General features: G+C 40.1%; 1 long non-coding RNA gene across 1 annotated transcript; it reads right to left on the reverse strand.

Moving 5' to 3' along the window:
* Window positions 1–2795: 2795 nt before the first annotated feature.
* On the reverse strand, window positions 2796–17635 carry LOC141094886 (uncharacterized). The gene is made up of 3 exons (XR_012233191.1): window positions 17389–17635; window positions 15984–16162; window positions 2796–3562 (listed from the first exon to the last, which is right to left on the reverse strand). It is a non-coding gene; the product is annotated as an uncharacterized lncRNA (long non-coding RNA).
* Between the last annotated feature and the right edge of the window lie 1763 nt (window positions 17636–19398).

Below are 19398 nucleotides of genomic sequence, written 5' to 3' on the forward strand. Positions count from 1 at the left end.
AACATGTCACTGTTGCCTATAATAGCTGAAATAACTGAAACAACTGAATGGAGTGATATATAATGGTACATGTCGCTGTAGGCAGCTTCATGAAGACCCTTTGTTTTCTATTTTCTTGAACAATCTCTTGTACCGTTCCATTTGTAGGTTAGATTGCATTTACATTAGTTGTCATCTTCTTTAGTAGCTTCCATACTCTTTGTGGGCTGTCATGTGGAAGTCACTAGCACTCTATTAGAGTGTCCTTCCACTATTAAACAAGGAGAACTGTCAGCAGTCTGAGTGTATCTCTATGCACGTTGGTGATTGAGTGACCAAGATTAGCTCTTCATATGCTTCAAAATGGCTGTCTATGGTTTAAACTTACAGTTCCTATAGGGAAAACAGCAGCTCGGAAAAACAAATCCTGCTGTTAGGGTATTGTCAGTAAGTGGAAAAAAATATTTAGAAGCAAATGGGAGTTTTAATACGTGCCATCCAAAGAGAACTTAATATTGAGATATTTAGCCCCACCCCTGAGGAGTCTTAATAAACCGGTAATGTCAACGATGAAATGTTGTACGAGGCACTAATTACTACTGAGCAAGTCCTCATTAGATCTGAGATCTGAACAGCAGCAGCATGGGTGATATGAGTTCAGTTTATTCTCCATTCTGATGCATATTTTCTTCTCTTGTCCAGTCTTCACTCAATGATATGTTGTCATCTGCTTTAGACCACTTAAAGTTCATGTGACTTCCCCATTCCACGATGCCTTTAAGGGGTTCCATAAGTGAACCTATGATCTGTCCAAATGGAGCCATGTATATTTTTCTCTGAAACGGTCTGATATTTTAGAGGATGTAAAGTTAGATCTCACTAGGGACCATAGATAGAGACCAGACTAGTCCGACGCCACCCCGAGTGGGTTCTTCCCAATGTTGCTGCAGATTGACAGGTCTCTGCCTATGTACACGTGAGGGATAATACCTATCAATCATTTGCAACAGCGCTGGGAGGAGCTGGATGGGTGGCATCATCAGGCTAGACTCATCTCTATGGTCCCCACTCAGATGTTCTAACTATATATTTTCTAAAATACCCCAAATCATGCAACCAGACAAAGATTCATGATGGTTTGGGCAGCATGTATTAGCTGACAGTTTTCTTTTAAGGTGCACACAATGCACAATTGATAAACAGTGTTATGTCTAGTACAGGGCCTGCGGTAAAGCAGGACACATGGATTCTCTGTTGAGTATTGTCATACTCCACTGCCATGGGCCATGCACTAGGCATAACAACATATGGCCATTTTAAGAATAATAACCAATCAATTCACATCTTTCAGTTTTCCATAGAAGTTTAGGAAATGAAAGCTGAACTGTGATTGGTTGCTATGGGCAACATATTTTTTTCTTTTAGACAGTATGGATAAATGAGGCCTACTCTTGTTAGTTTTGCCTTGAAGGTTCCTTAAAGGGAAGATGGAAATTGAAAAAATGCTATTAACTTGTAGATGAAGGGTTAATCTGGAGGTTAATAGCATTCTGAGCCTGCCCCGATGCCGGCACTTAGACTCCCCTGCCGAGATGACATGAACTTTATTATTCTTGGTAACGTTCGGGCAGGGCTGGACTGGCCATTTGGCAATTCTGACAAATGCCAGAAGGGTCTGTCTGGTCATGGGATGCCTTGTCTGTCTGTTGTTAACAGAACTGGTGTTCTCAAGACACCCATACTGTTAAGAGCTGTGATGGAGCACAAAGTCGCTGACTCCGTCACTCACCCCAGCAGGCCATGGGTGTCATTAGAAATACTGGTCTAGTAGTAAATCTTGCTTTCCTCCATCCAGGGTAATATTAGTAGTAATATATCCAATCTGGTGCTTGGGGACGGGGGCAGCATGGGCCTGTGTGATTTCGAATGCCAGGGCTGAATTTCAGCCCCAGTCCGTGACTGCTTTCAGGTTTCAATCACAGGGGGCGCCACTGGCACGGGTTAAGTCAGCACTCTGTGTATAGAGTGTGGCGACTGTAACTGCTCCTCCAGCACTGACTGACAGCTGACAATAATGCTGAGCTGCTGTCAGTCAGTGTTGGGGGTGCAGTTACAGCTATCTATACACAGCGAGATGGCTGAACCCGCGCTGGTGATTGAAACCCGTATGCTACCGGTAATAATAAAGTTCACTTCCTCCCGGAAGCGGGGATCTAAGTGCCACCGCCGGGCAGGTTCAGAGCACTAGTAACCTGCTGTTTAACCCCATATCTGCAGGTTAACAGCTCTTTTTCACATAACAAGTTCCCTTTAATCAAAGGGAAACACATATATCTGATTATATTGCTGCATAATAAGACAGATAAGTCATGCTGGGGTCTGGAAAAGATGGCTGCCAATGGCTATCAGAGTTTTAGGTGGCTATTTTTGTTGCCACACACTTTTTACTTAAAATATATAGCTACAAATCAATTTGCAGGACCCGGTCTTTCGGCCACGCTGGTAATCTGTGGCCACTGGATGTGAGCCATGAGAACCACCAGCTACGTCACTTCATCATCTTCTTTTGATTAGACTGGTGGGACATCATCAGCATGAAACACTTGTGACGTCGCGCCAGGCCGGGGAAGCCAAGTGGTAAGAGGTGGTTCTCGGGCTTCCATACAGCAGCCACACATTACAGGTGTGGACCAATGAACCGGGTCCTGCTAATTGATTTGTACCAACTCTAATAGCTACAAATCTGGTAAATAGATTAGTTTTTCTGTAGGATTTGTTAATATGCCATGAGACATAAATGACACAAGGAAACAGAATTGTGAAATTATATATTTTTATTAAAAAATTGCAAAATTTAAAATAGATAGATATGAGAGATAGATAGCTAGATAGATATATAGATAACTAGTTAGATATGAGATAGATGGATAGATAGATATGGGTTAGATAGATATGAGCATGAGATAGATAGATGATATATATGAGATAAATAGTTAAATATGAGATAGACAATAGATATGAGATAGATAATATATAAATATGAGATATATAGATATGAGATAGATAGATAAATATGAGATAGATAATAAATTGATAGATAGATAGATAGATAGATAGAGATAGATATAGATAGATATATAGATAAATAATTAAATATGAGATAGAAGATAGAGAGATTGATAGACAAATAGATATTAGATAGATATAGATATGGGATAAATAAATAGGTAGATAATAGCTAGCTATGAGATAGATAGAAAGATATTGGATAGATAGATAGTAGATATGAGATAGATAGATAATAGATGATAGATCGATAGGTACTGTAGATAATAGATAGATATGAGATAGATAGAAAGATAGATATTAGTTAGATAGATAGATTTACATTAATAGATAATATATAACAGTTACCATTTTACCAGGCGTAGTAGCTTTATCTTATGATCTTATCATGTCCATTACTTTCGGTCGCTCTCGTGTCTTGCTGGTGCTTTTATTCCATACATTTATTAAAACACGGACCTGGGAGCGCTGTTACTTTTATAAATGCATCATCTGGCTGTAGTGGTGGACAGTGGTGCTGTAAGTATGAACAGATAGATGTAAGGTGATTGTCATACAACACGGGTACATTAGCTATTCTTCAGACATGTGCCATTACATAATATCTGCCTGTGATACCGTGCTTCGCCTTTATTTGCAGATCTATTAGCAGCGCCTGTCATTTCAAGTTCCCGCTGCTGTGTAAGGTGAATTACTAATGCAATGCTCCTTATCCCCTGTATAGACATACGTTGCATGATATATTTCTGTCAGCCTGCGGCCACCACTAGGGGGAGCTTACTGTACACCGTGGTAGTAGTAATTTCAATGTATAACCAGTATACAGTGAGCCCCCCCTAGTGGTGGCTGCAACAAAACAGAATGATATCATGAAACTTAATGGGCCCGATTCAGTAAACTGTTGTTGTGCGCCCCAGACTTACTGATGGGCGTGAAGGAATAAGATGCATCTAATTCTTACAGATTGGTTTATGAATTAGTGTGAATGTTACGACTGGTGTGTTTCTCTGCCAGAAATGTTATCTAATCAGTGACTGGTGTTACATAATTTGTCAGGCAATCATTTCCGTATGACACCAAAAGTTGCAACATTTTTGCACAACTTCTGTTTTTTCGCAAAAATTCGGAGACATTTGAAGATGTTTTACCAGAATTCTGAAGAAAACACCTTAATGACTCGGGGTCTGAGTCTTTGCAGCAGATATCAAAGCCTCCTTGACTCCCCGAGCGGCCTCTCCCATGTAGGCAGCGTCTCATAATTTAATTAGATTTAGATTTATTATTTTTAGAATTATATTTCTAGAAAAAGTTTATTACATGTGTAAAACACACAAATATAATAAATAATATAAATATGTTTTATGTTAAACCGGAATAATGCTAATAATAATTAATCTAATAATATGGCTTTCCACACATTATATGACAATAACGCTATTATTACATAAAATATAATTATTATTATTATTTATTATATTTAGTATAAATTACATTTAATCGATAATCTCAACTTGAAAACTTTATCTGAAGCCATGAATGAATTGGAGCAATTGGGGGGACTACAAGTTCCAGCATGTCCCTGCAGCTACATTGGTAAGTGGTCAGAGCTGAGATTTGTGATTATTTTTTCTTCTTTTATCTTACTGATATACAAAAAAAATGGTAGAAAATAAGTATTTGGTGCCGTGTCCTATCACGTGTCATTCTTTATCATCTTGATGACATATGAATTTACATATAAATTTATAATGAATGCAAAGAAATATTGTAAAAAAAAAAGTGAAAATTATTTTTATTGATGAGCGGAAAGTAGGTTTATTGTTCACTTTTGTACTTTGAGATTTACTAGATTGGAAAATGTACATTTTTATGTATATTTTTCAAGAATACATTTATTGCTTCATCCCTCAATCGTCATCACCCGTGTCTGTCTGCCTATGTGTCAGGGCTGAAGAACAATATGGCGGTGTTGAATCCGCAATCAATCAGATTGCAGCTCTCATTTTTTTCCCACCTCCTTGGCACGCTCCAGTGCGCTCGTTTCTCTGGCAGAGTAACATTAGATTACACCATTTTGTTAGACAGTATCACACATGCTAGTCTTAGATACACTGGTTCTGCAGACAGTATCACATATTGTAGCCTTTAGATACACTGGTTCAGCAGACAGATATCACACATGGTATCCTTAGATACACTGGCTCAGTAGACAGTATCGCACATTGTAGCCTTAGATACACTGATTTATTAGGCAGTATCACACATTATAGCCTTAGATACACTGATTTATCAGGCAGTATCACACATTATAGCCTTAGATACACTGATTTATCAGGCAGTATCACACATTATAGCCTTAGATACACTGATTTATCAGGCAGTATCGCACATTGTAGCCTTAGATACACTGATTTATCAGGCAGTATCACACATTATAGCCTTAGATACACTGATTTATTAGGCAGTATCACACATTATAGCCTTAGATACACTGATTTATCAGGCAGTATCACACATTATAGCCTTAGATACACTGATTTATCAGGCAGTATCACACATTATAGCCTTAGATACACTGATTTATCAGGCAGTATCACACATTATAGCCTTAGATACACTGGCTCATCAGATGGTATCACACATTGTTACATTAGATACACTTAGCAGCCAATATAGCTATGCAGTGATGTGTTGCTTGTGGACCCCAATGCAAAATCTCCAAAAGCGCCCCCTACGATCATGTCTCCCATATGGGCCAAAGGGTCCGGCAGCGACTGTAACCCCTTTCCCCACTACCGTTGCGCCCAGGTATCTTGGCTAATACATTATTAGCAGAGGGCAACACATGATATACACAGGCTCAAATAGTAACACATAGGACAGGATGAGATACAGCATCTAAGTAGGGAATATCTCACACGATAATATTAGATACAGCTGTGGTGTAGACAGTATCACACACGTCAGGCTTAGATACACAGTTTCATCCAGGTTTGTACTGACTCAATGGACAATATCACATATAATATAGCAGTTCAGCAGATAGTATCACATATTAAGAGACTTAGATACAGTGACAGATTAACAAATGGCAGGCTTAGATACATGAGCTCTGCAGACTGTATTCACATGGTGAGCTGAGATACACAGGCTCTCCATATAGTACCCAACATGGTAGGCTTAGATACATGGGATCAGCATTTAATTGTCCCATAGTTGTGAATATTAATGTTCACACTTGTTAATAGTCCTCTCCAGTGTGTTGCGGCCATATGAGAGTGCAGACCATGTAGTATAAGTTGCTGAGGCATAGGGAGACAGTCATTTTGTGAGATGAATTGATGCTGATCTTCACCCTAAAATAAAAACTGACATAAGGTCGTAAAGCGTCCATTTTGTGAAGTTGAATCTATATGAACAAGACCGCGGCCTCTTAAACCTAAGCCATCACCGACTTACAGCTATTCGTGAGGTGAAGCGGCCATTTTGAGAGCTGAACTGAGGTAGAAATGAAATACAACGCTTTCATTCAATAGTAACCGAAGCTATCGCTGAGACCAGTAATAAAGCAGCCATTTTGTGTGCTGAACAAATAAATGAGAACATGGCCTCCAAATGCCCCCCGAAGCATGTGTCATAATGAAGTCCTACGACAGCCATTTTGTGACGTTAATCAATTTAGCAAATGCATACTATAAATAGCAGCCATCTCGCTCTATAATTATGTGTGGGGAGGGGATACATCTTCACAGGTCTTAGACCCCTCTCTTGGCATTCACCGCGTGCCTTAATTGTATAGACATTAAATCAAGGTCCGCTGTGAACACGCAGAGCATGGATCCATATCATGGCGGACGAGGGGCGTCGAACCGGCTGTGAATGTAAAGTAATGCAATAAACAGTCCTACCAGAGCTGATCTTGTTGTATAAGATTAACCCTAGATGCAAGTTATCCAACCAGCGGCACAATATTTTTATATATTTTTGGCTCTCAAGGCACTTTATGGAAATTTATTCACATTCTAAAATATCATTAGCCGTCAGGTAATTCTTACTGTCAGATATATATCACTGGAATACCAAATTACAAATTCAACACTGCTTCATCTGACACCACCCTGCCTTACAATTGACATTATACTGACCCCCCCAGTTTATGATGTTACATCAATGGCTGCAGCCTAAAAGGCCTGCTGAGGCTTATAGTTGTACTTTGGGTAATGCATCGTCGATTGTTTCTCACCACAGTAATGTCTGTAAATGGAAATATTATTAAAATGATTATATAAGATGAAGATGATATAATTTACTATATAGTATGACATCACAGTCAGAAGATGACATCATGTGCCCTACAAGGTCAGTGTCCGAGGAATGCTCTCAGGGAGATTATGTAGCCTCTCAATGGACTGGAAGCATGGAAAATCAGCCAGCAAATGACTGGCATTGATAAGGGGGAAGAGACTAATAGGATAATGGGGGTATTATATAGGGGCCGAGGGCATATGTGGTAGGTTACACCATGCCATTAGATTATATTTGGCTGCTAGTATTGGTCAGGAGGGAAAGAACGGGGGAAAGTGTGAAACCCTGGAAAGAGTTGGCGATTAGGTTAAAGAGCATGATTAGGGTTAAGAGTAAATTATAGGTGTAGTAGTCACGACTGGACCCATAGCATATTAGAGCCACTAGATAATGTATGGTAGAGACTTTATAGACAGAAGAGAAAAAAGACAAGTAGAGCAAAATTCCAGGATAGAGACAATACAGTGCAGGGGTAGACACATATTATCAGTGGAGGCAGAACATAATGCAACATTGGCAGTGTTGTGCTGAGCGGACAAGTCCTGCACCATCTAGTGCTAGGGATCAATTAAATCCTTGGACTATTTTGAGCTCTGGTACAGTATACACAGGGGCCCGAATGCCGTGTGATCTACAGTGCACGGTTAGCGGAGGCCAACATAGGATAGAGACAAGATAGGCAGCAGATGGCAAAGGAGGACAGAGACATGTTAGGCAGGTAAAAAAAAATACACTATAGCACATGTTAGGCAGGAGGCAGGGAGAACATGATGTACAGTACAGAAGTATGTAGGGCAGGGAAGATCACGCTTAGGAGTCTTAAAATCAAGTTAGGTAAAAAAGAACATGCAGTACAGAGACATGTTAGGCAAGAGAAAAATGCAGTATAAAGGCATGTTAGGCGGGGGGACAGAGGCATGCTAGGCAGGAGTGACATGCTGTTCAGTAGTGAACAGAGCGATGTCAGGCAGGAGACTACATGCACTGTAGTGTTATAGAGTAATATTAGGTAGGGTAGAACATACAGGAAAGAGGTATTGTAGGTACAGGAAAGCATTCAGTATAGAGGCGTACTAGGCAGGCAAGAACATGCTGTATAGTATAGGGACATGTTAGGCAGTAGTAGTATGCCATAGAGTATAGAGGCAGGGGAAATAAGCAGTGTAGAAACATGCTAGGCAGGAGAGAAAATGCAGTATATAGGCACGCTAGACCGAAGAAATGACAAAATAGAGTATAGGGGCATGTTAGGCACCAAAGAAAATGCAGTAGAATATAGGGAACATTAAGAACACATGCACTCTTGTCTATTTCACAGGTTTGTCTGTCTTTTTTACATTTTTTACATTACCATTTGGTTCATTAATAAAAATGTACAGTTTTAAACATAATACTCCGTGTTCGCCTGTTTATATGCTTCTTTGGAGTGGTTTGTTGTTTGTGACCTACAGCACCAACATTGCTGCTTTTGTTTCACAACTACTATGGGACTGGGTTGCTTTGTTCTAATAGGAGGAGGCAACATGCAGTATTGCAGAAGAGAATATATGGTATAGTGTGTAAGGCACCAAAGAACATGCAGTACAATGATAGAGGTATGTTAGGCAGGAAAGAAGTAAGGTATAGAAATATATTATAACTATATCAATATTTTATGTTCGACATAAAAAAGAACAAAGAATATGCTGAGTAGTATAGAGGTATGTTAGGGATAACAAGCAGACTCATGTCTAATGTACTGCTGTCGCTTAGTAATGTAGTAGGCAGGAGTGTGCACATAGTACAGTATGGAGACAACTTGGGCAAAAGAAGCTGCAGAGGATAAAAACATGAATGTACAAAAAAAGACAGGCATGTTACGTAAGCAAGAGCATTCGGTAGTATATAGGTTTGTAGAAGACGGGGGTATATTATGTAAAAGATAAGTATTGAGACAGGTTAGGCAGGAGCAAACAGGCAATAAAAGTATTAGGTGTAGAGGCAGAGGTATATGAAGATACCCAGATGTCATATTTGTAATATGCAGAGAACAAGCTACATGTTATATACAGCAGAGAAGACACTAAATGAAGAAAGCACAAGACAGGCAGGAAATAACACTGTATGACAGAGACAAGATAGGCAGGAAATAACACTGTATGACAGAGACAAGATAGGCAGGGGAGAACATAAGTGTAGGTGTCTCAAAGCAGAAAGAAATTTTTGGCAGAGATACCCATAATACAGAATAAAAATGCTTTAGGAGGTAAAAGACGGACTTTGGTGGCAACATGAGTTCGGCAGGAGCGAGGATTTCATTTTCTTGCTAGCTTCCAGGAAGGATAACTGTAAGAGATTTGAGAATCTATAGAGTGTGATACACAGCCATATTAAAGGAACTTCATTTCCAAGGTCTTGTAGTATATTAGATGCAGATCACATTACTAAATGTAGGCAGTACAGCATTGGACCTTCTTAGGCAGGAAATCAGACATAGTAAAGTATATGGCCTCCTTTGGCCCTATAACACACCTGCCAGAAATGTGTTATAAGTAGGCCCAGACAGACTGGTTTAATAGAATTGGAATTGATTGTTCTTATTACAGAAACTAGGTGTTACAAAAAGCTGAGAATTGTCAGGGCCTGAAAATAGCAGGAATGTAGAAGGCAGGAGGGAAAGCTCATGTTAGAGGGCAATGCACACTGGGAACAGGGCAAACACGGCAGGAGGACGCAGTGCATTAAATGCATTTTTGCGGCAGCAATGGGCAGATTTGAAAAATGAATATATCAGCTATCAACACACATCATTCATGTACTAAATGCACATATCAGGCAGGAGGGGCAGTATAGTAAATGCACATATCAGGCAGTAGGGGCAGTATAGTAAATTCACATATCAGGCAGGAGGGGCAGTATAGTAAATGCACATATCAGGCAGTAGGGGCAGTATAGTAAATGCACATATCAGGCAGTAGGGGTAGTATAGTAAATTCACATATCAGGCAGGAGGGGCAGTATAGTAAATGCACAAATCAGGCAGTAGGGGCAGTATAGTAAATGCACATATCAGGCAGGAGGGGCAGTATAGTAAATGCACATATCAGGCAGTAGGGGCAGTATAGTAAATTCACATATCAGGCAGGAGGGGCAGTATAGTAAATGCACATATCAGGCAGTAGGGGCAGTATAGTAAATGCACATATCAGGCAGGAGGGGCAGTATAGTAAATGCACATATCAGGCAGTAGGGGCAGTATAGTAAATTCACATATCAGGCAGGAGGGGCAGTATAGTAAATGCACATATCAGGCAGTAGGGGCAGTATTGTAAATGCACATATCAGGCAGTAGGGGTAGTATGGTAAATGCACATACCAGGCAGTAGGGGCAGTATAGTAAATACATATCTTTCATGTTGCAAATGCACATATGCAGACGGGGGAAGTATAGTAAATGCACATATCAGGCAGTAGAGGTAGTATAGTAAATGCACATATCAGGCAGTAGAGGTAGTATAGGAAATGCATATATTCTTCGGGGTAGTATAGTAAATCCACATATCAGGCAGAAGGAGGAAGTATAGTAAATGTACATATCAGGCAGTAGTGGGCAGTATAATAAATTAACATAGCCGCCAGGTAGCGGCATAATAAAATCATATGTCAGATATTTGGGGGCAATATAGTAAATACATGTGTAAGACAGCAGGGGGCAGTATAGTAAATGCACATATCAGACACTAGGTGGCTGTATAGTAAATGTACATATCAGGCAGCAGGGGGCAGTGCATTCAATGCATATATCAGGCAACATGGGGAAATATATATTAAAAAATAGATCAGGCAGGGGGGTTGTAGAAGAGCTAGACTATGTATGACGTGCACCATAGTGTAGCACAAGATTAGTAACATACAGATTAAGACCTAATTCTATAGGAACACATGACACAAGTCGCACACGTAACATGGTCTCCCATCATAAGATCGATAAAGTCCAAAAGACTCTGCATAGCCTACCCGGTCATATATATATAAGACGTAGAGGCTAAATATAATTGGCTGAAGATGGAAGCTAATTGTTCAGAACCGAGACCTCATAGGAAATATTATAGGAAAGGTGCAGATTAGGCCGTAAAGGCCTCATCCTAGTGACAGGTTGGATATGGTGGACAGTAAACACTGGTCTGGGCTAGTAAAATAGTAAGTAAGCTACATTACAGAATATATAGAGAGAGAAGACATTATAGAAATGCTGAATCCGCAGGACACAGAAGATGTTGGTTTTATGGGGTAAATAATTCAGGACACGAAATAATAGGAATATTTTAGAGAGAAAATAGGCAGTATAGGTAGACGGGCAAAGAGCAGGAAAGTAGAAAAGGAGATAAGAACATGTTATGAAGGAGACAAAGATAGATATCTTAGATCAAGATAATAGATATTATGAGCTAGCTATATCATGTATATGAGAGGGTATATGGCACAAGAGGAGAACCTCCTAGGCAAAGCAAAGCATTCAACTCTTGTTATGAAGTAGTCAGGCTGGAGAAAGCCCAAGATGGGTACACAGGGCAGGATATAAATAGAAAGAAATAGCAGGCAGTACAGGACATATGACTGAGGACAAGGCAGTACAAGGGAGAATGTTGGGCTGTATAAAATAGCTCATGACCTGGTAGCAAATACATAGTAGTTAAGGGAAGACATGAGTTACAGATTAGGAATCAGTGTAGGTTCTATGGAAAGTTGAGGGTCTAAGATCACATATAGAACCGGACCATAATATGTCAGACAGGAATGTTAGAAAGAGTTGGATAATGACATTTTAGGCAGCAGATCCATATAAGACAAAGACATGTTAGGTGAGAGAAAAGGGACATCTGCAAGAGACATGTTAGACATAAGAGGAGTCACGTATGGCAGGGACATGTTAGGCAGGAGCGGAGTCACGTATGGTAGGGATATGTTAAGCAGGAGAGGAGTCACGTATGGCAGGGACATGTTAGGCAGGAGCGGAGTCATGTATGGCAGGGACATGTTAAACAGGAGAGGAGTCACATATGGCAGGGACATGTTAGGCAGGAGCGGAGTCACGTATGGCAGGGACATGTTAAACAGGAGAGGAGTCACGTATGGCAGGGACATGTTAGGCAGGAGCGGAGTCACGTAAGGCAGGGACATGTTAGGTAGGAGCGGAGTCACGTATGGCAGGGACATGTTAAGCAGGAGAGGAGTCACGTATGGCAGGGACATGTTAGGCAGGAGCGGAGTCACGTATGGCAGGGACATGTTAGGAAGGAGCGGAGTCACGTATGGCAGAGACATGTTAGGCAGGAGCGGAGTCACGTATGGCAGGGACATGTTACGCAGGAGCGGAGTCATGTATGGCAGAGACATGTTAAACAGGAGAGGAGTCACGTATGGCAGGGACATGTTAGGCAGGAGCAGAGTCACGTATGGCAGGGACATGTCAGGTAGGAGCGGAGTCACGTATGGCAGGGACATGTTAAGCAGGAGAGGAGAAATGTATGGCAGGGACATGTTAGGCAGGAGAGGAGAAATGTATGGCAGGGACATGTTAGGCAGGAGATAGACACATATAGCAAGGACATGTTAGGCAAGAGAGGAGTTTCATATGGTAAGGCCATGTTAGGCAAGAGCGGTGTTACATATGGTAAGAACATGTTAGACAAAAAAGGAGTTACATATGGTAAACATGTTAGGCAGGAGAGGAATTACATATGCTAAGGACATGTTAGGCTGGAGAGGTGACACATATGGCTGGGACATGTTAGGCATAAGAAGAGACATATGGCTGGGACATGTTAGGCAGGGGAGGAGACACATATGGCAGGGACATGTTAGGCAAGAGGAGACACATATGGCTGGATAGTTATAGGGTAGGAAATAGAAAGCTTGCATAAGAAATGATGGTAGCATGTTAGACAAGAATGGACAACTAAAGGGCAGGACAGTGACATGTTGGGAGGGAGAGGACTACCAGAGAGCAGAACATTGATATGTTAGGTACCAGACGGCAATGAAATAGCAGAATAGAGATGATGAGCAGGAGAAGATGCATGGAGAGCAGGACAGTGACATGTTAGGCAGAAGAAGACAACGAAATGACAGTTACATGCTAGGCAGAAGAATGTTCACATAGGACAGGATAGCGACATGTTAGGCAGGAGAAGACATAGGTAGGGCAGGGTACATTATATCTTAGATAGGAGAGGAAGACATTAGGGAGTGAAATGTACAGAAAAAAAACAGTAAGAGGTAGAGAGATAAAGCAAGAAAGATTTGCAATTAAATAGGTTTTATGGTCTGTGAGATTATAGAACTTATCGCCACAAGAGTGAGAGGAGAATAATAGCAGAAGCAAATATGTATATGGATAATTATATGCATAGATAGGAAAAAAACAGACAGATGAATATTCTCCATTTCATCGTTTTTTTAGAAAGAAGAATAAGATAATAATGGATCCTCATACTACTAGGGTTCATGCTGGAGGTTGACTGAGGACCAAATTCATAAAAAGACTAAGAGGATTGTATCACCATCAGTTATACTAAATGAGAAAAGGTCCACTAGGAACGATAATTAGGCAAGTGGGTCACCATCATGGGGCCCACTAGTTTAAGGAGATATGACAAGGCTAGGGGTCCTATATTCCAAAAGGGCCATTAAACAGACATCAAATTGAGAAAGAGCACAGAGGGCTGGGAGATACAAGAGGGGTCGAGAACCTTCATCCTTTGTTGTCCAGATCTTGACTGATTCATCTTCTCCTTTTTCAGCTCTCAGTGATGGTGGCCACATTCAGCACATAAATCCAACCAGAAAGCACAGGAGGCTCCTTGCTCATCCTCGAGGAGACAGATCAGGGTCTGGGCTTACTCATCCTTCTCCTCAGCATCCTCCACCTCCTCCTCCTCCTCCTCCTCCTCACTGCTGTCTTCTAAGCAGCTCCTCTATAAAGAGACTAGGATGGGGGCTGGGAGAATTTATCCCTCTGCTCCAGATCTTCCTTCCAATGGGGGTCTGAGGTTTGCTCCTGGACCTGATCTGATCCTGTCTATGGGATTACAGCTCTCTCTGCCCATCCAGCCTTCCACCCTTCCAGCCCCAGAGCATCTACTGATTGACTCCTGCAAGAGGATTACACCAGACCTGGTGACGTCACCACCATTCCCAAATCCCATCAGTGAGATGTGTCCTTGAGACTGGAAGGGAGGGAGGTTGATAGTCCAGGCCACCCCAGCATCCTCTCTCAACATGCTGCCTGTCATACATATATCATCACTAGCCAGGACCTTGCATAGTGCATGGCTGTCTGTCTCATTTGTATTGGCCATCTGTCTGTCTGCAGATTATGCAAGCATAAGCCACTTACAATATGCAGGTATAGGCTACAGATGCCTGCACACTGTGCAGACCAACATCAGACATAGCTACAGCTGTATATAGGGCTATGTGTATATTACATAAAATCACAGGAGGGGCAGACTGCAGCTTGGAAACGTAGGACTTGTATGTGAAAAAATGTACAGCTATGTGATCAATATTCTGCATACAGTGTATAGAAGACCTGGTGGTGGGAGAATAATGGTATAATGTAACACAGAACATATATATATATATATATATATATATATATATATATATATAAATCTATATACAGTTATACTGTATACATTGTATAGATGAGCTGGTGGTTGGAAGATTAGAATACAATGTAACGCAGAACATATATAAACGCATTCATACATTATCGGTACACTGCATGTACATCTCCTGTTCTTCTGCTAGGGGTAATATATATATATATATATATATATATATATATATATATATACAGAACTGAGAGTATACTATATAACTATAGCCATAGAGGTGAATGTTATATTATGCATTTATGTCATTTAAAGTATCTTATCGTTTTGTTTTTATAGTACTGCATATGTGGATGTGTTTTATATATGCATAGTTACAAATAATATATATATCTAAGTGTATGTCTATAGCTATGTATTACTATATTTCTACATATGTGTTTATGCAGCTGTAATATATATCTATATGTATGTAACTAAGTATTATTAAATATCTATGAGTGTGTACCTATGTAATAAATAGGTCTGTTACTATGTATTATTATTATTTATCTATGCACATATTTGCACCTATATATCAATATACATCTAGTTATGAGTCTGTAACTTATATATATGTTCATTTATTGCTATGTATTAGTATAGATCTAGTATGGCTCAATTGTACAGTGTATCAGTATATATTGATGTGTATATAATGTATATCACAATGTATCACTATGTGTCTATATAAATGTATCAGTTTCTGTCAATATATAGCTATGCATCAAGTAAATATAAACGCTTATCAATCATTTAAAGACATGTAAATAATTCTAATATTCTTGAACTGCGTCTTGCAGGGTCAGCATACATCCTGCACATATAAATATACAGTGATCGCTATATAGGATGACATTGAATGTCTACCCCATTTTAATTGCAGGGGCCTCCTCTATGGAGAACGCACTGGACAGATATATAATGGTTGTCTTGTATGTCTTATATACCAGGACTGGAAATCACCAAACAAAATGGACAATTTTGGAATTTTACCCCTTGCTCCCATTGCCTTCATCACGTCCGGAGCAGATGACAAGAGTCGGAGCATTCATAGTGGTTTAAGAGGGGCAATATTGATATAGATCTAGTTGCAGGTCGGATGTGTCTATTCGCAGGTGAAATATCTCATCTGTGCTTTCCAATGTAACATAGACAATCAGGATGACTTATAGCTGAAGAAAAAGGTATATAAAGTGACAAATTAATACTGTAATAGGGTCCTCTAGTATAGCTGACAGTAATGCGAATAATGGCGATTATGGCATCTCAAGCCTGATAACTACCTACCGTTTACTGTTTTATGGGGTCTCAAAATTTATAAAAGTAAAATATACATGGACTATATAAGTAAATGCATTACTAGTCTGCTACCATTCTGCCCCTGCCTTCATCTCCTGAATAGGCTTCTGTGAATTGGAAAGAATATTTTATTGCATATCCTCATAATAATATTATTAACCAGACAGGGAGGACATATTTGCAGGAAAATCTAATTAAACCAACATATTGTATAGCCTTGTACACCGATGGAATTTACCCAGAAACAATAAGATATGACGGAAATTGGGGAACAAAGAAGAGACGTGGGACCTTCAGGAGGTGGGCTATGGGCATATTGGGGGTGAATAAAAACAGTGGGAGACCCCCTGACCTTCACCCTATTATGAATGACATGTGCATAGGCCCGTGGGGCATCTTTTGTCTTATTAAGTAACCCCTATCAAGTTGGTTTGGTCCACATCACATTTTTTGGATCTAAAGGCCAAACGAAAAATATTGACATGACCTAATGGGTGCAATGACGCACAGTGCAAGGAAGTAACCACTTTCCCCAGTTTTCCAAGGATAAGACAATGCATTTCTACCTCTCTTATATTTGCTATTTCCACCACACCCTTGTAGATCTCCAACCTGGTGAAATGAAATCAGTACCATGTACCATTTAGACTTTTATCACTAGAACCCCTATAAGGGCCTACATGATTCAATGTAAGGAGACCCCCAAGCATCTAAAATTTTGCCCTGTATATCTGACCACAACTTACAAGGCTTAAGAAAGGACCCTGCTAGGCTTCCATAATATCAGTCACTCCAAAAAACCCAATGATTTTCATTCTACTGTACCCTCCATCCATAAACACACTCAACAGACACATTCTGGCCAGTACTCAGTGTCTCTCCTCCCTTGATTTACATTAGGAATATCCCCATGTTTCTAAGATGTTCCCCTCTACACCAATTAAGCACCTTCTAGTCAAGATTATAGACTTCAGAAGAGGTTATGAACATCCATAAATACCCTGTTTAACCATCACAGCGTTCCTTTACGAGGATCCTCCAAGTTTCCTACATGTGCCCCCTCTACACCTGCAAAGAAACAGTTAAGACAAAAACTTACAGTTTTCAATGGGGATGGAGGGGAGTCACAAGCTCAGTATCCAGTCCTGGTGCTCCTTAGAGCTGGAGACCATGAGTGATGTGGAAGGCAAGGTGTAAGAACAGCATCACCAGTGTGTAAGCTGCTTGTGCCCCTTGTCCTGTATGGCCTGGCCCCCACATCTACTAGAGGACAAGGAGAGGAGGGGGCAGGGAAGGAGGAGGAGGAGTGGGAAGGGGGGGTAGATCCATCACTGATTTGCAATCAGATTTATACCCATTCATTCTTGCTTCTAACAGACACCAAACCTACAGAAGGGGGAGGGGGTGGCAGCAGAACCCTCTCCACGCCCCCATCTTAAAACCTTACAAAGAATGCATCCAGGACTGATACTAACTAGAGGCCTTCAAAGCTTCTTCTCCAGGGAGAACCTGTTGTGAAAGGGAACAAAGGGGTTAATGTCCACAGTATAATATGTGTCTATTAACCCATGCCTAGTTGAAAATGAGGGCCAGCATGCAAAGGGTTAAATTACGCTGACATATGAAATTTTTCAGGGGACTTAACCATTGATCTATTCTATTTCTTGCTCCACCCAGGTGGCGTCTAATCTGTAGGTAACTCGGGTATCCTCGTCTTTTAATGGACAGGCCTTCTTCCATATAATGCAATTATGTTTATATGTCATCTTACAGAAATTCTCCCTCTGATATCTTGTATCACAGGAGGAGGATGCGGGTGATTCATGGAGAACAAGGCACCTCTACCTGTGTTAGAACTAATGCTCTCAGGATGGTAGAAATATAGGACTCTTCAAGGACTACAGTCCTCCATAACAGCTTATTCGCAACTGGACAGGAAGGGTGGAACAGATAGATGATTATGAGGTCTTCTTTTTTTGGTTATATATCACCAAATATTCCGCAGTGCTTTACAGACATTGTCATCACTGGCTCCATAGGGGCTGACAACCTAAATTACACCGCGGAAACCCACACAAACATGGCGAGAACATAAAAACTCCTTCAAGATATTGTCCTTGGTGGGATTGGAACCCAGGACCCCAGCGCTGCAAGACTAGATAGATAGATAGATATGAGATAGATAGATATTAGATATATAGAAAAGATAAAATAGAAAAAAGATGCAGCACTCCAATGCTTATCAAAATTGAAAAGCACTCTGATAGCCCTGATGGCATGGCGATGTTTCAGCTACAATGAGCCTTTCTCAAGCAAGTATTGGAGTGCTGCCTCTTTTTTTCTATTTTCTATATTACTTTGCAAGGAAGAGATTCCCTGCATGGGAGGCCCTGCACCCAACTTTCTTATACTGTATATAATGTGCTGTTCTATGTTCTAGGTGCATAGATAGATATTAGATAGATTTATAGATAGATATGAAATAGATAGATAGATAGATAGATAGATATTAGATAGATAGATAGATAGATATTAGATAGAAAATAGATAGATAATAGATAAATAGATATGGGATAGATAGGTAAATAGATTATAGATATATAATAGGTAGATTTATAAATCGATAATAGATTTATTGATAGATAGGTAGATATATATTAGATAGATAGTAGATAGATAGATATTATAGATAGATCAATATGAGAGAGATAGATAATAGATCGATAAATAGATGATACAGTACATAGATTTATAGATAGATATGGGATAGATAGAAAGATAGATTTATAGATAGATCAATGAGAGATAGATAATAGATAGATATGAGAGAGATAGATAGATAAATAGATGACAGATTGATAGATAGATAGATAAATAGATAGATATGATAGAGATAGATAGATTTATAAAGACTATACATGATTAGAATTATTCAGATGCCTGAAATCCACCAAGTGGGAATCATGGAGTGTCAGGACTCCCCCACTCTCCTCAGCTTCCCACCTCCCCTTCCATAGTGACCAGGACTCTGTGTGGGGCCCACTGTCCTGTGCCTTTAGAATGATGACCCCCCTCCATTTCTTTACCTTCCTCTACCCTCAGCAATATT

Source organism: Dendrobates tinctorius, unplaced genomic scaffold (assembly GCF_039654945.1).
Source record: "Dendrobates tinctorius isolate UK_male_01 unplaced genomic scaffold, ASM3965494v1 ptg000065l, whole genome shotgun sequence".
NCBI lineage: Eukaryota > Metazoa > Chordata > Amphibia > Anura > Dendrobatidae > Dendrobates > Dendrobates tinctorius.